Genomic DNA, 16,575 nt, shown 5'->3' on the forward strand with positions numbered 1-16,575 from the left:
CCAAAGACTAATGTATTTAAGAATAATTCCCAGCAGAATAGCTGGTGAATTTATAATGGTATGTGGTGATGATATCCCGTTTTCTTTAGACGGTAATTCCACTACAAGTTACGTTTTCTATGGGTTAACTTGTTTATACAACACAGCTATTATCTGTCTGTATGATATATTAAATGGTGTCGGATTTTCCGACAATAACACTAGCCAGACAACACCCCGTGGTCATTACACTCCTGGACCCCTGGGAGAGTGGGGAGAAAGGGAGAAGAGTCGAGAGGGGGGGGGTTAAAGAGGAGGAGTAGAGGAGGGAAGAGTGGGGGGTGAATGGGGGAACGGGGAGAGACAGACAGATATAAACAACACGACAACAAGAAAAACGCTGTCACAGAACTGTCGGATATACTATCTAGTGTAATAAATATATAAATAAATAAATAAATAAATATGTTTGTATTTACTGTATATTACACTAGGCAAGGAATGCCTTGCGATGCGCATCCCTAATCGTCAGACCATAATAAATTGTGAAACTGAACTTTGGAGAGTTAATTTTTCAACTTCCATCGACAGTGAAGAAAAACATAGGAAATATTATTTCATTACTAATTATTATCACTTGCTGAAAAAAATATTATAAATAAAATTAATTTAAATGCAGTATAATGCAAAAATAGTAAAGTAAATAAAAGCTTATTTTATTGCATTTCCATTGTAGCGACAACAGTTTCGAAAGCCTACATGTTATATAGGCTTTCAATATATATATATATATATATATATATATATATATATATATATATATATATATATGTCGTACCTAGTAGCCAGAACTCACTTTTTGGCCTACTATTCAAGGCCCGATTTGCCTAATAAGCCAAGTTTTCCTGAATTAATATATTTTTTCTAATTTTTTTCTTATGAAATGATAAAGCTACCCATTTCATTATGTATGAGGTCATTTTTTTTTATTGGAGTTAAAATTAACGTAGATATATGACCGAACCTAACCAACCCTACCTAACCTAACCTAACCTATCTTTATAGGTTAGGTTTGGTTAGGTAGCCGAAAAAGTTAGGTTAGGTTAGGTTAGGTAGGTTAGGTAGTCGAAAAACAATTATATCATGAAAACTTGGCTTATTAGGCAAATCGGGCCTTGCATAGTAGGCTGATAAGTGCGTTCTGGCTATTAGGTACGACATATATATATATATATATATATATATTAGTATATTTTGGTAGCAGTCTTTCCTGTAGACATATATTATTAAATATGACCGAAAAAGTAAGATTAATAATTCTAACACGAATTTTCTCAATCTTTCGTACATTTCTTTTCACTGTTGGAGGTAAATCAAAAATCAATTCTCCAAAATTCATTTTTATTTCTAGTCTGACGCGACACGAGCGCGTTTCGTAAAACTTATTACATTTTCAAAGACTTTAGTTTACAAATACACAACTGAATAGAACTTACGCATCTCCGATTTTATATCTACATTTGAGAGAGGCGGATGGGGTGAGGTGGCATTAATAGGGTATTAATTTCATCAACACAAGACAGAACAAGAGGTGGTATTAATAGGGTATTAATTTCATCAACACAAGACAGAACACGAAACAATGGGTATTGAATAGAAGTGATTGTAGAAAGCCTATTGGTCCATATTTCTTGATGCTTCTATATTGGAGGGGAGTCTTGAGGTGGGTAGAATATAATTGTGCATTAATTGGCTGTTGATTGCTGGTGTTGACTTCTTGATGTGTAGTGCCTCGCAAACGTCGAGCCGCCTGCTATCGCTGTATCTATCGATGATTTCTGTGTTGTTTACTAGGATTTCTCTGGCGATGGTTTGGTTGTGGGAAGAGGTTATATGTTCCTTAATGGAGCCCTGTTGCTTATGCATCGTTAAACGCCTAGAAAGAGATGTTGTTGTCTTGCCTATTGTGACGGTAACGCGTTGGTGTTCGGCTGTTTAAGGCTAGGGGTATGGCCTCGTCACATAGTTATAAAAAAAAAATAGAAAAAACTGGAACTTCGTCTGTGGTAAGGTAAGGAGAAGACACACAAAACACAAGTAAACTTTAACAATGAAATTTTAATTACGTTAATTAAATCAAAACATGAATAAAATGCACAAACAAATTCTTATAATAAAATCAATCAATATAATAAGAATACTTAAATGACACAATGAAAAGTTACGTTAAGACAAAATAACAAGAAGTGCAATATACAAGTAAATGGGAGGTGCTGGAATATTGGCTTAAGCTACCACTTCCCTCAGTACACGCTAGCGTCTAGCCGGGAGGAGTGGTAACAACGAGAGCACTGAACATTCTGAGGTAGGAGGGTGGGGCGACCCCAGACATCAAGTAGTATGGGGGGGCGAGTGCAGGTGCAGCCAGACCGGCGACCAATCAGCGGAGCCGGTAGCGATCAACATGTAGTTTGGTGGTTTGAGTCCGAACAGGTGGCTGGCTGCATATGTTTTGCTCACCCTGGCAAGCCTTGCTGGTGGTGTTGTTGTTGTTGGACATGTCTTCCATAGTCGTTTTATATAATTTCAACGACGTGTTTGTGGAGGGAAGAGCAGGCTCAATCTCTTGAAGGAGATTATTGTCACAACTCTCCCCCGAAGCCTGCGGTTCTGGAAGAAGTACGTCGTTATGTGGTGGAGTAATGGATGGAGTCGCTTCTACTTTATAAACTCTGGAGAGATCATGGGCTAAGATGTTGTCAGACTCTTGGTATAGCGTGTCTCCAGGTTGAATTTCTGCAGGTAGCAAGCCCATAGTAGAAGACGTTGAGATGAGAAGTGGGCGTGCTGCAGGAGGTGTAGGGTGGTGTGGTCCGTATTGATGGTGGACCGAGCACTTTTCAGGTGTGAAGTGAAGTGCTGAAGCTTCAGGATGAGGAAGAGTAGTTCCTTGCCAATTGTTCCGTCGTTCCTTGTAGCAGTAGTCGCTGACAGGTGTATTCTTCTCGCCTCGTTGCTGCATCACGACACCACCATCGTCGGTACCATTGGCGTCGACATGGAGGATGAAGGGCTTATCTGACGAGGTGAGAGTGGAATTAGAAGAGGGCAAAGGAGCACGATTATTATCCTGAAAGCATTTGGGAAGATCATTAAGGATTTCGGAATTAGAAAGCGCTGACTCCTTGTCAGTGCTTTCGGGAGGAGAAGCTGGGAAGGTCTCACTGTGGATGTAGGGTTCTGTGAATGTGGAATAGTTAGTCAAGACAGTGGGAGGAGTACCATTATATTGCTTCAGGAGGTTGACGTGGCACAGCTGGGTCTTCCGCCGCCTATCTGGAGTCTCTATGACGTAAGTGTTGTTGCCTCTGCACTCTTTGACGCAGTAGGGTCCTGAAAATCTGTTTTGTAAAGGTGAACCTGGGATAGGGAAATAGGCAAGGACGAAGTCTCCCGGCTTGAATTTTCTTACTTTGCTGGTCTGGTCGTAATGAGTCTTCATTCTCACCTGGGCTTTCAATAGATTATCATGGGCAAAGCGGTGGACTCTCTCTAGAATGTGTTGAAGGTTTTGAAGAAACTGGGGCACATTCTGATGCTCACTGAAGGTGGCATCTCTGAGAGAGTCTTTGAAAGCCTTAAGGGGAGTACGGCACTTACGGCCGTAGAGCATCTCATAAGGAGATACTCCTAGGGACTCATTGGGGAGACTTCTGAAAATACACATTATTAGGTCAATCTGCTTATCCCAATCCTTTGAGGTTTCACTACAAAACTTTTTCAAGAGTGCTTTGATGGTCTGATGACTACGTTCAAGAGAACCCTGTGAAGCAGGATGATAGGGGCTGGACAATACCTGTTTGATGTTGAACTCCTCCAGTGTCCTTTTGAAGAGATCACTGGTGAAGTTGGTGCCACAGTCACTTTGAATCTCCCTGGGAAATCCGTATTGAGTGAAGATCTTCAATAGATGTTTTATAACCGTAGCAGCCGTGATGTTCTTCACTGGAACTGCTATGGGAAATCTGGTGGTAGGACACAGGATGGTTAGGATGTAGGCGTTACCTGAACTGGTCCGAGGTAAAGGACCAACACAGTCTATTATGAGTCTGTGGAAAGGTTCCGCAGGCACCTGTATGGGAATCAGTGGTGCTCTGGGAATGGAGACGTTCGGTTTGCCTGCCATCTGACATGTATGACACTGTTTTACGTACTGTTTGACGTTATTTACCATACCTGGCCAGTAGTAGTCTTGACGAATCCCATGGTAAGTCTTGTTGAAGCCGTAGTGGGAGAATGCTCCGTGGGCCAGGTGTAGAATAGTGGGCCGCAGGCTGGTGGGAATCGCAAGTTGTTCGATGTTGGCCCAATCGTCCTCCTCCTTCAGTTTACTGGGTCTATATCTGCGGTAGAGCAAGTCGTTCTCTAGGAAGAACCCAGGAATACTGTCGGGTTGAGTCTCAGCCTGGAAAAACAATGGTGTTAAAGTAAGATCTTCCCTCTGCAACTTACGGAACTCCAACTTGGTCAGATGCGGGGGGAGTTTCTGAGGGTCTTGAGGGACAGCGGTAGCAGTAGAGTCAGCTGGCTGTGGACGTGCGGCTTGTGCACGGGTGGTCACGAGAACCGGAGGAGAAACTTCATCACTCTCTTGAACCTCTGCTGGAACATACTCAAGAATAGGGTTTATTGGCACAGAGTTACACACCTGGGGTTTGTCCATGACGATCAGGTTGGTCGGTTGCAGGTCTTCTGCCAAGTCGTTGCCTAGGAGAAGTTGCACTCCAGGCATGGGAAAAGGCTTTTCCCTGACGGCGACTTGGACTTCCCCGTTCACGTAGGGACAATCCAGGTGGACTCTGGCGAGAGGGTATGGAGTGGTAGCAGTGAGGTCAGTGATGAAGACTGTTTCCCCGGTGTAGACTATGTTGGGCACAGCCGACTTCAAGATGATCGATTGTAGAGCCGCTGTGTCCCTCAAGATCTTCAATTTGAAACGTCCCTCCGGATTTGAACCGTTGGCAGAGACAGTTCCAGTATACAGGTGGTTACTGAAAAGAGAAAGATCATTAACATCAACACCAACATTCATCACAGGCTTACCGGACTTAGGAGGAGTTGGTTTGGGTCGTTGTTGGTCAGTGGTTCCCTTGTATTGAGACTTACCACACTTGTCTATGGTATGTCCATAGAGTCTACAATACTTGCAGTACAGTTGTGAACCAGCTTGATCGGGGCTCACCTTCTCGTAACTGTACCACGACTTCTTACTGGAGGATGGTTCGGGTGTCAGCCGGTGGATGAGGCTGTAAGTGTCAGCCGACTTAGCACACTTCAGGTAGTCGGTTTCTTCTTTATCTGCTAAGTAGAGGCGGACAGGAGGTGGCACACGTCTCAAGAATTCTTCAACAAGCATCAGGTTGACGAGTTCTGTAAAAGTAGAGACATGTGCTGCTTCCAGCCATTTCATGAAATACCTCCGTTTCGTGTTAGCAAACTCGAGGAAGGTAGTGGTACTTGCCTTCAGGTGGTCACGGAATTTCCTTCTATAACTTTCTGTGGAAAGTAGGTAGGCGTCCAACACTGCTTGTTTCAGAGTGTAGTAGTCAGTCTCAGACGCCAAAGTACTGAGTGTGACTGCAGCTCTACCTGTAAGATGGACTCTGAGAAGTGTGGCCCATTGGTCGACAGGCCAACTGAGTTGATTAGCAAGGGTTTCAAAGGTGGTGAAAAACACATCAACTTCTGCTTCTACAAAGGATGGCATTAACTTACTTGCATGTGATATATTAAAACTGACGGGAAGATTGGCAGTAGCTTGCTGGCGTTGAGTGAAGTGGGAAGTTTCCAAGGCGATTTCACGTTGACGACACTCTAGAGCCAGAGTTGCTTGTTGCTTGTCATGTTCGCGTTGTATTTCCAACTCGCGTTGTTTTGTTTCAAGCTGTACTCTCTCACGTTCATGGAGCAAGGAGACCTCACGTTCGTGGAGGGCGAGTCCACGTTCGTGTTCTTCTCTCCTCAAAGCAGCTTCGCGTTCTTGTTCTTCCCTTCGTATGGCAGCTGCTTCTCTTTGCTGCTCACGTTCAATCTTGGCCAGCTCTAGTTTAAGTTTCATCGTTGCCAAGTCAGTTTTCTCTGCAATATAGTAAGTTTCATGAGTTTCAGAGTCTATCTTACCTTGCTCTAAATAGTAATCCAGCAACAGGTTGTGTAGGTCATTTTTGTTGGCTTGGTAGGGAACTTCTAGTTGATACTCATGTGCAAGAGTTTGTAATTCAGTCCTCTTGGCACGACTTAAAGTCCCTATTTCACCGGCTGGATTTGCACGGAAAGTTTGGAGACGAAACATGGTGAAATTAGCAAATAAAGGTACACGAATATTCAATAGTGAAATGTCAGAAACAGGACAACGTGGCAACTGGTACCTATCCTGTGTGATCTTTAACAATTAACGTTAAGTGAAAGATATTAAATGATTAAATTAAATCAAGGGCGCAGGAAATCTTGTACCCGGTACTCATGTAAGAGAATAAGGGCAAGAAAATCCTACTAACAAATGAAACAAAGTTTCGAAAACAAATGAAACAGTTAAATGCTTCAAAAGTAAAATTGGTAGTCCAAGGATGTAGGCATACCTTGCCAAGTCTCTATAGGACATAAAGCAAGTTTTTCCTACTGAATTTAATATGATACTTACAGAATTAGCGAACTTTTGTGCTCTGAAAAAATAAGCTAATTCCCAACCGTTGTATGTATCATCATCTCTGACTGACGTGTAGGGGTGCGAGGTGTCAACTTGTGACGAGAACTGCTGCTGAGGTCCCAATTCAGCAACTAAAGTTCGAGCTAGAGGAACTATGGCCCTCTTTGTCCTCCTACAGTCAGATTGCAGAAGATTGGGTACTCTTGACCCGGGGCAGACCACAGTACCAGGGTACCAATATGATGATCTGTCAGAATGAGAATTATTCAAGGGACATAGATGGTAAACACGAGTAATAACACGGAGGGAGAGATGACCAATTAAGAGTATGACTGCGGCCTACAGTCACCACGTAATCCAAAGTTGTCTCACCTTCACTATATGTTACTCTCGTAATGCACAATACACCGCACCTTATAAAAAATGAATTGAATATGAAAAATAGTAAAGCTACGTTAACAAAGTTAAATACGCTTACCATAAATTACCACTTGGCACCAGTACCTGAGTGAAGCTCCTAGGACAGGCCCCCATATAACTTGTGACGGTAACGCGTTGGTGTTCGGCTGTTTAAGGCTAGGGGTATGGCCTCGTCACATAGTTATAAAAAAAAAATAGAAAAAACTGGAACTTCGTCTGTGGTAAGGTAAGGAGAAGACACACAAAACACAAGTAAACTTTAACAATGAAATTTTAATTACGTTAATTAAATCAAAACATGAATAAAATGCACAAACAAATTCTTATAATAAAATCAATCAATATAATAAGAATACTTAAATGACACAATGAAAAGTTACGTTAAGACAAAATAACAAGAAGTGCAATATACAAGTAAATGGGAGGTGCTGGAATATTGGCTTAAGCTACCACTTCCCTCAGTACACGCTAGCGTCTAGCCGGGAGGAGTGGTAACAACGAGAGCACTGAACATTCTGAGGTAGGAGGGTGGGGCGACCCCAGACATCAAGTAGTATGGGGGGGCGAGTGCAGGTGCAGCCAGACCGGCGACCAATCAGCGGAGCCGGTAGCGATCAACATGTAGTTTGGTGGTTTGAGTCCGAACAGGTGGCTGGCTGCATATGTTTTGCTCACCCTGGCAAGCCTTGCTGGTGGTGTTGTTGTTGTTGGACATGTCTTCCATAGTCGTTTTATATAATTTCAACGACGTGTTTGTGGAGGGAAGAGCAGGCTCAATCTCTTGAAGGAGATTATTGTCACACCTATATACTGGGTTTTTTGGAGCTTACAGTCCCCAAGAGAGCATTTGAAGGCATAGACGACGTTAGTCTCTTTTAAAGCGTTCTGTTTTGTGTCTGGAGAGTTTCTCATGAGTAGGCTGGCCGTTTTTCTGGTTTTATAGTAAATCGTCAGTTGTATCCTCTGATTTTTGTCTGTAGGGATAACGTTTCTATTAACAATATCTTTCAGGACCCTTTCCTCCGTTTTATGAGCTGTGGAAAAGAAGTTCCTGTAAAATAGTCTAATAGGGGGTATAGGTGTTGTGTTAGTTGTCTCTTCAGAGGTTGCATGGCGTTTCACTTTCCTTCTTATGATGTCTTCGACGAAACCATTGGAGAAGCCGTTGTTGACTAGGACCTGCCTTACCCTACAGAGTTCTTCGTCGACTTCCATTCTGAGCTGTGGCTGAGAGCACGGTCGACATATGCATTAACAACACTTCTCTTGTACCTGTCTGGGCAGTCGCTGTTGGCATTTAGGCACATTCCTATATTCGTTTCCTTAGTGTAGACTGCAGTGTGGAAACCTCCGCTCTTTTCCATGACTGTTACATCTAGAAAGGGCAGCTTCCCATCCTTTTCCATCTCGTAAGTGAAACGCAGCACGGAACTCTGCTCAAATGCCTCCTTCAGCTCCTGCAGATGTCTGACATCAGGTACCTGTGTAAAAATGTCGTCAACATACGTGCAGTATATGGCCGGTTTCAAGTTCATGTCGACTGAGACTTTTTGCTCGATGGTACCCATGTAGAAGTTTGCTAACAGGACACCTAGGGGAGAACCCATGGCGACCCCATCTACTTGCTTATACATGTGCCCATCCGGGCTCAAGAAGGGTGCCTCTTTAGTACAAGCTTGGAGTAGTTTCCTCAGAATATTTTCTGGTATGTCAAGAGGAGTACAGGCTGGATCACGATACACTCTGTCGGCTATCATCCCGATTGTCTCGTCCACAGGTACGTTGGTAAACAGCGATTCTACGTCCAACGAGGCTCTTATCCCTGTGGCCCGTGTGCCCCGCAGTAAGTCAACAAATTCCTTTGGAGACTTCAGGCTGAAGGCGCAAGGAACATAAGGAGTCAGCAGGCCGTTGAGTCGCTTCGCCAGTCTGTACGTGGGTGTGGGTATCTGGCTAATGATTGGCCGAAGTGGGTTTCCAGGCTTGTGTGTCTTGACATTTCCATACGCATATCCAGGTTTATATTCCCCTATGATCTTTGGCAGGTGGAGTCCGGATTTCTTGGCGTTCACAGTTTCGATCAGTTTGTTGACCTTTGCTTTTAATTCGGCTGTAGTGTCCTTCGTTACCCTTTGGACACTAGTCTAGTCTGACGCGCTCGTGTCGCGTCAGACTAGGAATAAAAATGAATTTTGGAGAATTGATTTTTGATTTACCTCCAACAGTGAAAAGAAATGTACGAAAGATTGAGAAAATTCGTGTTATATATATATATATATATATATATATATATATATATATATATATATATATATATATATATATATATATAAATATATAAATATATATATATATATATATATATATATATATATATATATATATATATATATATATATATATATATATATTGAAAGCCTATATAACATGTAGGCTTTCGAAACTGTTGTCGCTACATGGGAAATGCAATAAAAAAAGCTTTTATCTACTTTACTATTTATGCATTATACTACATTTAAATTAATTTTATTTATAATATTTTTTTCAGCAAGTGATAATAATTAGTAATGAAATAATATTTATAAATAATACCATTCATCTTGGTTAAACGTGTTAGGTCTTTGTAAAGTTCGTTTGAGTGATAAATGTAAATCACTTTTCAGTGATTAATGTAAAAATGTGCACACTAACGGATATATGAACAGTAACTGTTGGGTAGACATGTTAATAGGCGGGGAGAAACAGTACAGTATTAGATAATAAAGTCGTTTGTTTGCTTTTGTGTTCTTTATTAGGTATAAGGCAAGTCAATCAATGCTGTTAAATACCCAGTGAATAAAATAAGTTAATGGAACATGTTAATGTTCAACAGGAACGTTTAACGACCGCATTTAGATAACTATAAATAAATTTATCGTTCTGATTTTCGTTAACGGCTAAGATCATAATTTACTGACGGTATCCCAGTATGGATGTGTCTACAATATAGCTATATTGCAAGTCTTGACATGTTATTAAACAGTCAGTTACTAACTTGACAAATGCAGCGTACTAATTGGAGCGAGATAATCATTTATTTAATGTAATTGCATATCAGTCAATGTAATTTATTCTCATTCACAATTTTTGTTGATTAATTTGTTATGTTCATACATTTTAATTTATAATAATTACCTTTAATCATATCTGACAAAGTATTAATCCCTTGGAAATATTATTAATAAGGCTGCTCAACTTACATCAGCTGCCGGAAATAAACTACAGAACAATGCCGAAAAGGACGAAACCTATTTTCACTAATGATTTAACACCGACCAAATGAATTCACGAACGACTATACAAGGATGAAAACTATTTTCTTGAACGACTAAACAAGGACGAAAACCATTTTCACGAATGCCTAAAAGGCAACGAAAATACTTTTCAAGGGCGAAAGAACGTAAATTAAAACCCGTTCTTACAATACGAATATTTATAGAATGTGTGTTATTACCATAAAAGGAAATTTGCGTAAGTAAATACAAGCAAGGATATATATCTTTGATATATTTTTGTCTTGTGACAGGCAACGTTTGGATGAATGGCGGAAGGATATGAATTCATATGAAGTGTCGGTAGCTTATTAGCACTATTCCAAATGTGAAGCTAATTAGTGGAAATTATTTTTTTTTAGAAATATCGTTCACTTTAACATTATCACTCTTGCTTTGTGTTGCGTTGATCATCAGTTCCTCCATTGTATTAATTCTTCGCTTGTGTTGCGTAACGGTCCTGATTTAACGTTAGGTTTCAGCGGCATAAAAACTAAATACGAGATTACACTTGAATGTATAACGTGACTATACTGAACTTTGTCATAATGTTGTGAATAAAGCAACCATGCAGTGATCATAAATTCCCTCTTATGTTCTTTCGTTGAATTTTCAACAAGGAGGTTGGAATCCGTATGAAACTTTTGTTTCATACGGACTATCTTTTGTTCTTATTAGTATTTTATTTATCCTTCCTCAAATTTTAAAGTAAATACTTCTTAAGTTCGTTGCTGTGCGTTCGGGCATGAGTCATGTTGGACTCCTGACAACCTCAAGTTCACGTCTCTCCTCCAGCAAGGGACTTTCAAATTAACACAAATCATTTAATGGGCTCTATGTTTCCTCCAGCACATAATTGTCAGCGTGGGAGAAACTTAATTTGCTGTCTTTTAATGTATTTTTACAAAAAATCTCTAAATGCTGTTTTTTTTTTATTTTGAATGCAACATTGCGCATACGGAACGTTATTTACTGTTTGGTTAGCGTAGCCTAAAGCCGTTGTTGATGCTTCCAAATATGAAAAAATGCGAATTTATTCAGTAGATATTCAAACTATTATGAAATATGTTGAGTTTCATGTTTTTTGTAACAAAACCAGACACATATGTATATTTATGTTAAAATTTTCAAATTCTTTTCCTTGTAATACAGTACAACTTTTCTTTGCTGATGGATATTGTGCTCTTTGTGGTGTCAATGGACTTGTTTATTGCAGCAAAAGAGGAATGGCTTATAGATCACACCATTTCAGATATTTATATAGGCAATAGTTAATACTTGTCCAGTATCACACAATACCGGATGCACTTATATTATTGTTGCGTGATTAATGGCTTTGTAAAAAATATCAATGCTATACTGTACCTTCTTTGTAAAAATTCTACTTCATACCCTCTGTAATATTTTTGTAGTAATTAAAATTATTATTATTATTATTATTATTATTATTATTATTATTATTATTATTATTTACACCAGACTCTTCAAGCATGATTGTGTTTGTAATGGCTTCATCTCGCCTCTGGTATTTCTGCTGTCGGAAAATCCGACACCATTTAATATATCATACAGACAGATAATAATTTCTGCTGTATTACCAACAAGTTACCCATAGAAAACGTAACTTGTATTGGAATTACCGTCTAAAGAAAACGGGATATCATCACCACATACCATTATAATTCACCAGCTATTCTGCTGGGAATTATTCTTAAATACATTAGTCTTTGGACTTTACCATCATAAAAACATCTTATATAAATTAACTTAATTATTAATATTAAAGTAGAGTAAATGTGACCCTTCTATCACTTTCTGAAATCTGGACAAAGTAGGCCAGGCGTCAGAGTGGGGAAGGAGGGCAGCCATTGTTGATATTGAGACCAGAGGCTCACACGGGAGCAAATTCGGCTCCTGTTAATTTTACTTGGACGTAGTGTTATGGAAACCAAAGGTGTACCATTTTTCAACACGCTGTCTACATATCAAGTTAAGTGTTCTTTCCGAAACCCATTATCTATCATTAGTGGCCATTAATGTCATTATATAGGGTGACCCGGTTAGAACGCGAAATCGCCTCAAACTAAAGGTAATTAAGCCAGGTCTCAATGTTCCATATAGTGTTTTCTCTGAAATACTTGTCATATACTAGGTTTCTGGCTTCACAGCTAGCGCCCTTTTGACAGGTCAAGACGAGGATGCAAGATTTTGTGCACCAGTTACTGGGTGATATGGAAGCTACCTCAAAGAGGATAATTTGGTGTCTACACTCTAGTTATACCTGGTGGACTAACCTGCTGTACTATAAGATAAGGAACCTTTTCAATGTATGTAGTTAATACTGTAGTTTGATTGGCTGCATATATATATAAACTAATAAACCCCCCCTAATGTGTAGAGGATCGATTTGTGAGATTATGAGATTATTGCAGAAATACAGTCCACTTATCATTATACAAATTGCTATCGAAGTATATAAATTAACGTAAATATAAATTCATATAAATTAAATAAATATAAATCTCACAGGTCGGTTCCCACATTATTTGGACCTTCGGAACCGGAATATTCGGTCCTATGAACCCACATTTGGTCATCTTAGTATCGGATGAACCAGTTAACCTATGGATTCATTAAATATACTAGTGCAGTGTTATTTAAACAAAGGCCAGCCAGTCAAAGACGGAAGCGTAGCCTTGAGGGAGCTCAGGAGCCTCCCTCAGTTCAGATCTGCCTCATCAGCGGTTTCATGTACACCCACAGAGATTTGGTGGCGTGTTATTTCGTGAAATGACAGCGCTAATATAGAATCCAGCCAAATTAGTGACTGTGTCTTCGCGAGATTGTTCACGGATTTCGTGGTGTTACATTTCGCGAGAGATTATCTACGAATTTTGTGGACTTTATTTCGCGAGGTCACTAATAATATTTAATACTTCTAGATAATATTAGAAGTTTCATAGAGGCTAATTAAGAGGCTATTATCAATAATTGTGTATATTATTTCTCCAAAATAGAGAATTATTTAATATATATTGCACTAGTGATCACAGTATAATATTTACTAATTGCCAACCCACAACAGGGTAGGATATTAACCATTGACTAGTTGAACTATTATTGCTCATTCTAGTCCCATTATTACCATAGTCAGTTGTACTATATTGAATAACCTAACACCATTAATGAATGGTCCAGACCCTATTTGGGTGTAATTTTTATCAACTCGAGTTGAGTTGTATATATAATAATTTACTTATGATCATTACACCTTTGAGTGATTAATTAGTGTCTATTCCATCCTAGGGTGATATAGAAGAGCTAACCTAAAGGTACTTCCAGTGACACTAGTTTATCACTCAAATCATTAGTGTGTATGATTGTATATATATAATGTGTATTAATTTTAAGTGCTAACCTCTAGTAGAGGTAGGATTATTGCCTAGTGAGTGCAGAATTGACCCTAGGCTACCATCAGTGTTTGTTCAGTATTATGAGCAGCCCAAGTACAAGTCCCACAAGGCTTCACCAACGAGCCAGTATGGATAATGCAGGGAGAATGAAAAGAACCCTTGCAGGTCTTAAAGGCCACTTAACAAGACAGATCAAGAAATGTGAAGATTTGTCACAACAATCTCAAGTTGATTATGCTGACCTGGAAAGCTATTATCAAGCAGCTGCAGGTAAATTTGAGCAAATCAAATGTCAAATAGCAACATATGTGGCTGAACTTGCCAACACTAATTTATCAGAAACAGAAATAGACGACATTATGGTTGATCTTGCGAATTATGAAGATCACACTCAGGCCACGTTACAGCCTTATGTTAAATTAATTGCCCAGAACAAGGCAACAGCAACAACAACAACAGTTGCATCTAATACGAGTCAAGCAGAAGCTCGACTCCCTCCAATTAATTTACCCACTTTCTCAGGAAAAGATGAGGAAGATTGGGACGAATTTTGGAACAAATTCGTTGACCTTGTAGACTCAAAACAATCTTTACCAAAGAGTAGTAAATTCTCTTATTTGCAAGGCCAATTATCAGGTGAGGCTAAAACAGTAGTATCCCATCTGAGATTAACTAATGACGGCTATGATCTGGCAGTAAAACTCCTCAAGGATAATTATGCTGATCCAGAAGTAAGAACATCACATTTAGTTCATGAGATGTTGCATTTACCCCCACCGGAGGCTTCAGCTGATTCACTCCAAGTTTTCAAGCTGGAGATAGAATCATTGATCAATGCCCTCAGCCTGACAGCAGATACAAACGGGGCTGAGTGGGTCTTGAAAATAATTGTCCAGGAGAAAATACCTAGGGACATATTGAGACAAATGAGTGCTCATTACAATAAAAGCATCTTATCCATGAATGAAATATCTGAAGGTTTAAAGTCAGTAGTTCATCAATTACGAACACATGACAAATTAAAACCACCAAGTAAACCCTCAGAAACCAACAATAGTAAACCACAGAGTACCAAAGGTACTCCAAATCAATCTAGACAATATAATTCAGCACCAAAGTGGAACAGTAGCAGTGTGGGCGTATATGCAGTGGGACCCTCCAAGCCTATAGTTACTGTGTCACCCAAGAACGTGACACCAAAGGGTACTGGAAGCTATGGAACATGTTTGTTCTGCAATGAGAAACATTCAATGTACCACTGCTCTAATTTTCCTGATAGTGACGCCCGTGTTGAGCGACTCAAGGATTTGCAACATTGCACGAGGTGCCTCAGGAAACATAACATCAAGGACTGTGATACCCAATTACACACCTGTAATAGGTGTAACAAAGGTCAGCACCATGCAGCATTGTGCAGAGACACCAAAACAACGTATCCAAACCCCAAGGTGGAAGATAGCATTCCCACCACAGTACAGTACTGCAAGGTGCAACCAACAAAGAGTGTCCAATCAGCAAAGTCTAAAGGTAATACGACTTTGCCTACTGCCCAAATTACCATCCTGAATAAGAGGGCCAAGGTCCATACCCGTGGGTTGTTTGACCAAGGATCCCAGAGAACATACATCACTAAAAAGTTGGCAGATGAATTACAATTAAGGCCTGTAGCCCAGATGTCATTCAACATCTCAGGGTTTGTAACAGATGCAGGACCTCAAGTCTACCAGGTGGTACAACCATCAGTGCGTTTAGGCAGGTACGTCTGTCGAGTACAAGCCATTGTGGTGGACAAAATACCAGTAGACCTACAAGTTCAAGGTCTGAGAGCAACAGCCAAATTCCTGAGAAATAGAGGAATAAAATTGGCAGATAATATTAAGTCTGATCACCTCACCGACTTCGGTCTCCTTGTAGGGACAGACTATTGCCATCGATTCATCGGTAGCCCTACTAAATATCAGGGTATAACCATGTTAAACTCTGCAGGAGGTAAATTACTCTCAGGCCCAGTATCAAGCCTGAGGAGACCTATGCCTGCAGATAAACAATACTAGTAGAAATCTAAATTTGTCAGCTGATTATATTTCTCCAGTAGCATTATACTAAGGAGATTACAGCTGACTATACCAACAGAGGTTGATGTTAGTATCATCATTTGAAGCTGAAGATGAGTTCATGAGGCCTCAGTGGCAAGTCAGTGAACAGTAGCCTAAAACAGCTACAAGTCACTGCGACCAATGTCACTGAACCCACTGCAGTCTCAGAACCATACTTTACTTTAATGATGAGCTATTCAATCTTCTGAATCAATTAACTAAATTAAACCCAATAAATCTGATGACTGATTTGATACATTTATTATTTAATCAAGATGTATTCCATGGGCCTCAGTGTTTATATATCAGTGACCAGTTACCTGAAGAAACTTCAAGTTATATCTGATGTCACTGATCTCACTGCAGTCCCTGAATCATACTTGACTGTAGTACTTGATCGCATCCAGTCTTCTGGGTTAAATAATATGTAATAAGGCTTGAATATTAGCCTTTCAAGAGTTGACAGGGAAATGAGATCGCATTAGACTTCTAACCCCTACAACTCTAGTACGGGACATTCGTCCTGTACGAACAGACGCACAAATGTGTGATTACTAACTACTAACATCAAATTAATCTAATAATTCGAAGGAGGAGTATCGGTGTTCGTCTGTTCTAATTAGGACTTCGACCCGTGAGCAGCCCCTGGG

This window comes from Procambarus clarkii, chromosome 24, assembly GCF_040958095.1.
Source record: "Procambarus clarkii isolate CNS0578487 chromosome 24, FALCON_Pclarkii_2.0, whole genome shotgun sequence".
NCBI lineage: Eukaryota > Metazoa > Arthropoda > Malacostraca > Decapoda > Cambaridae > Procambarus > Procambarus clarkii.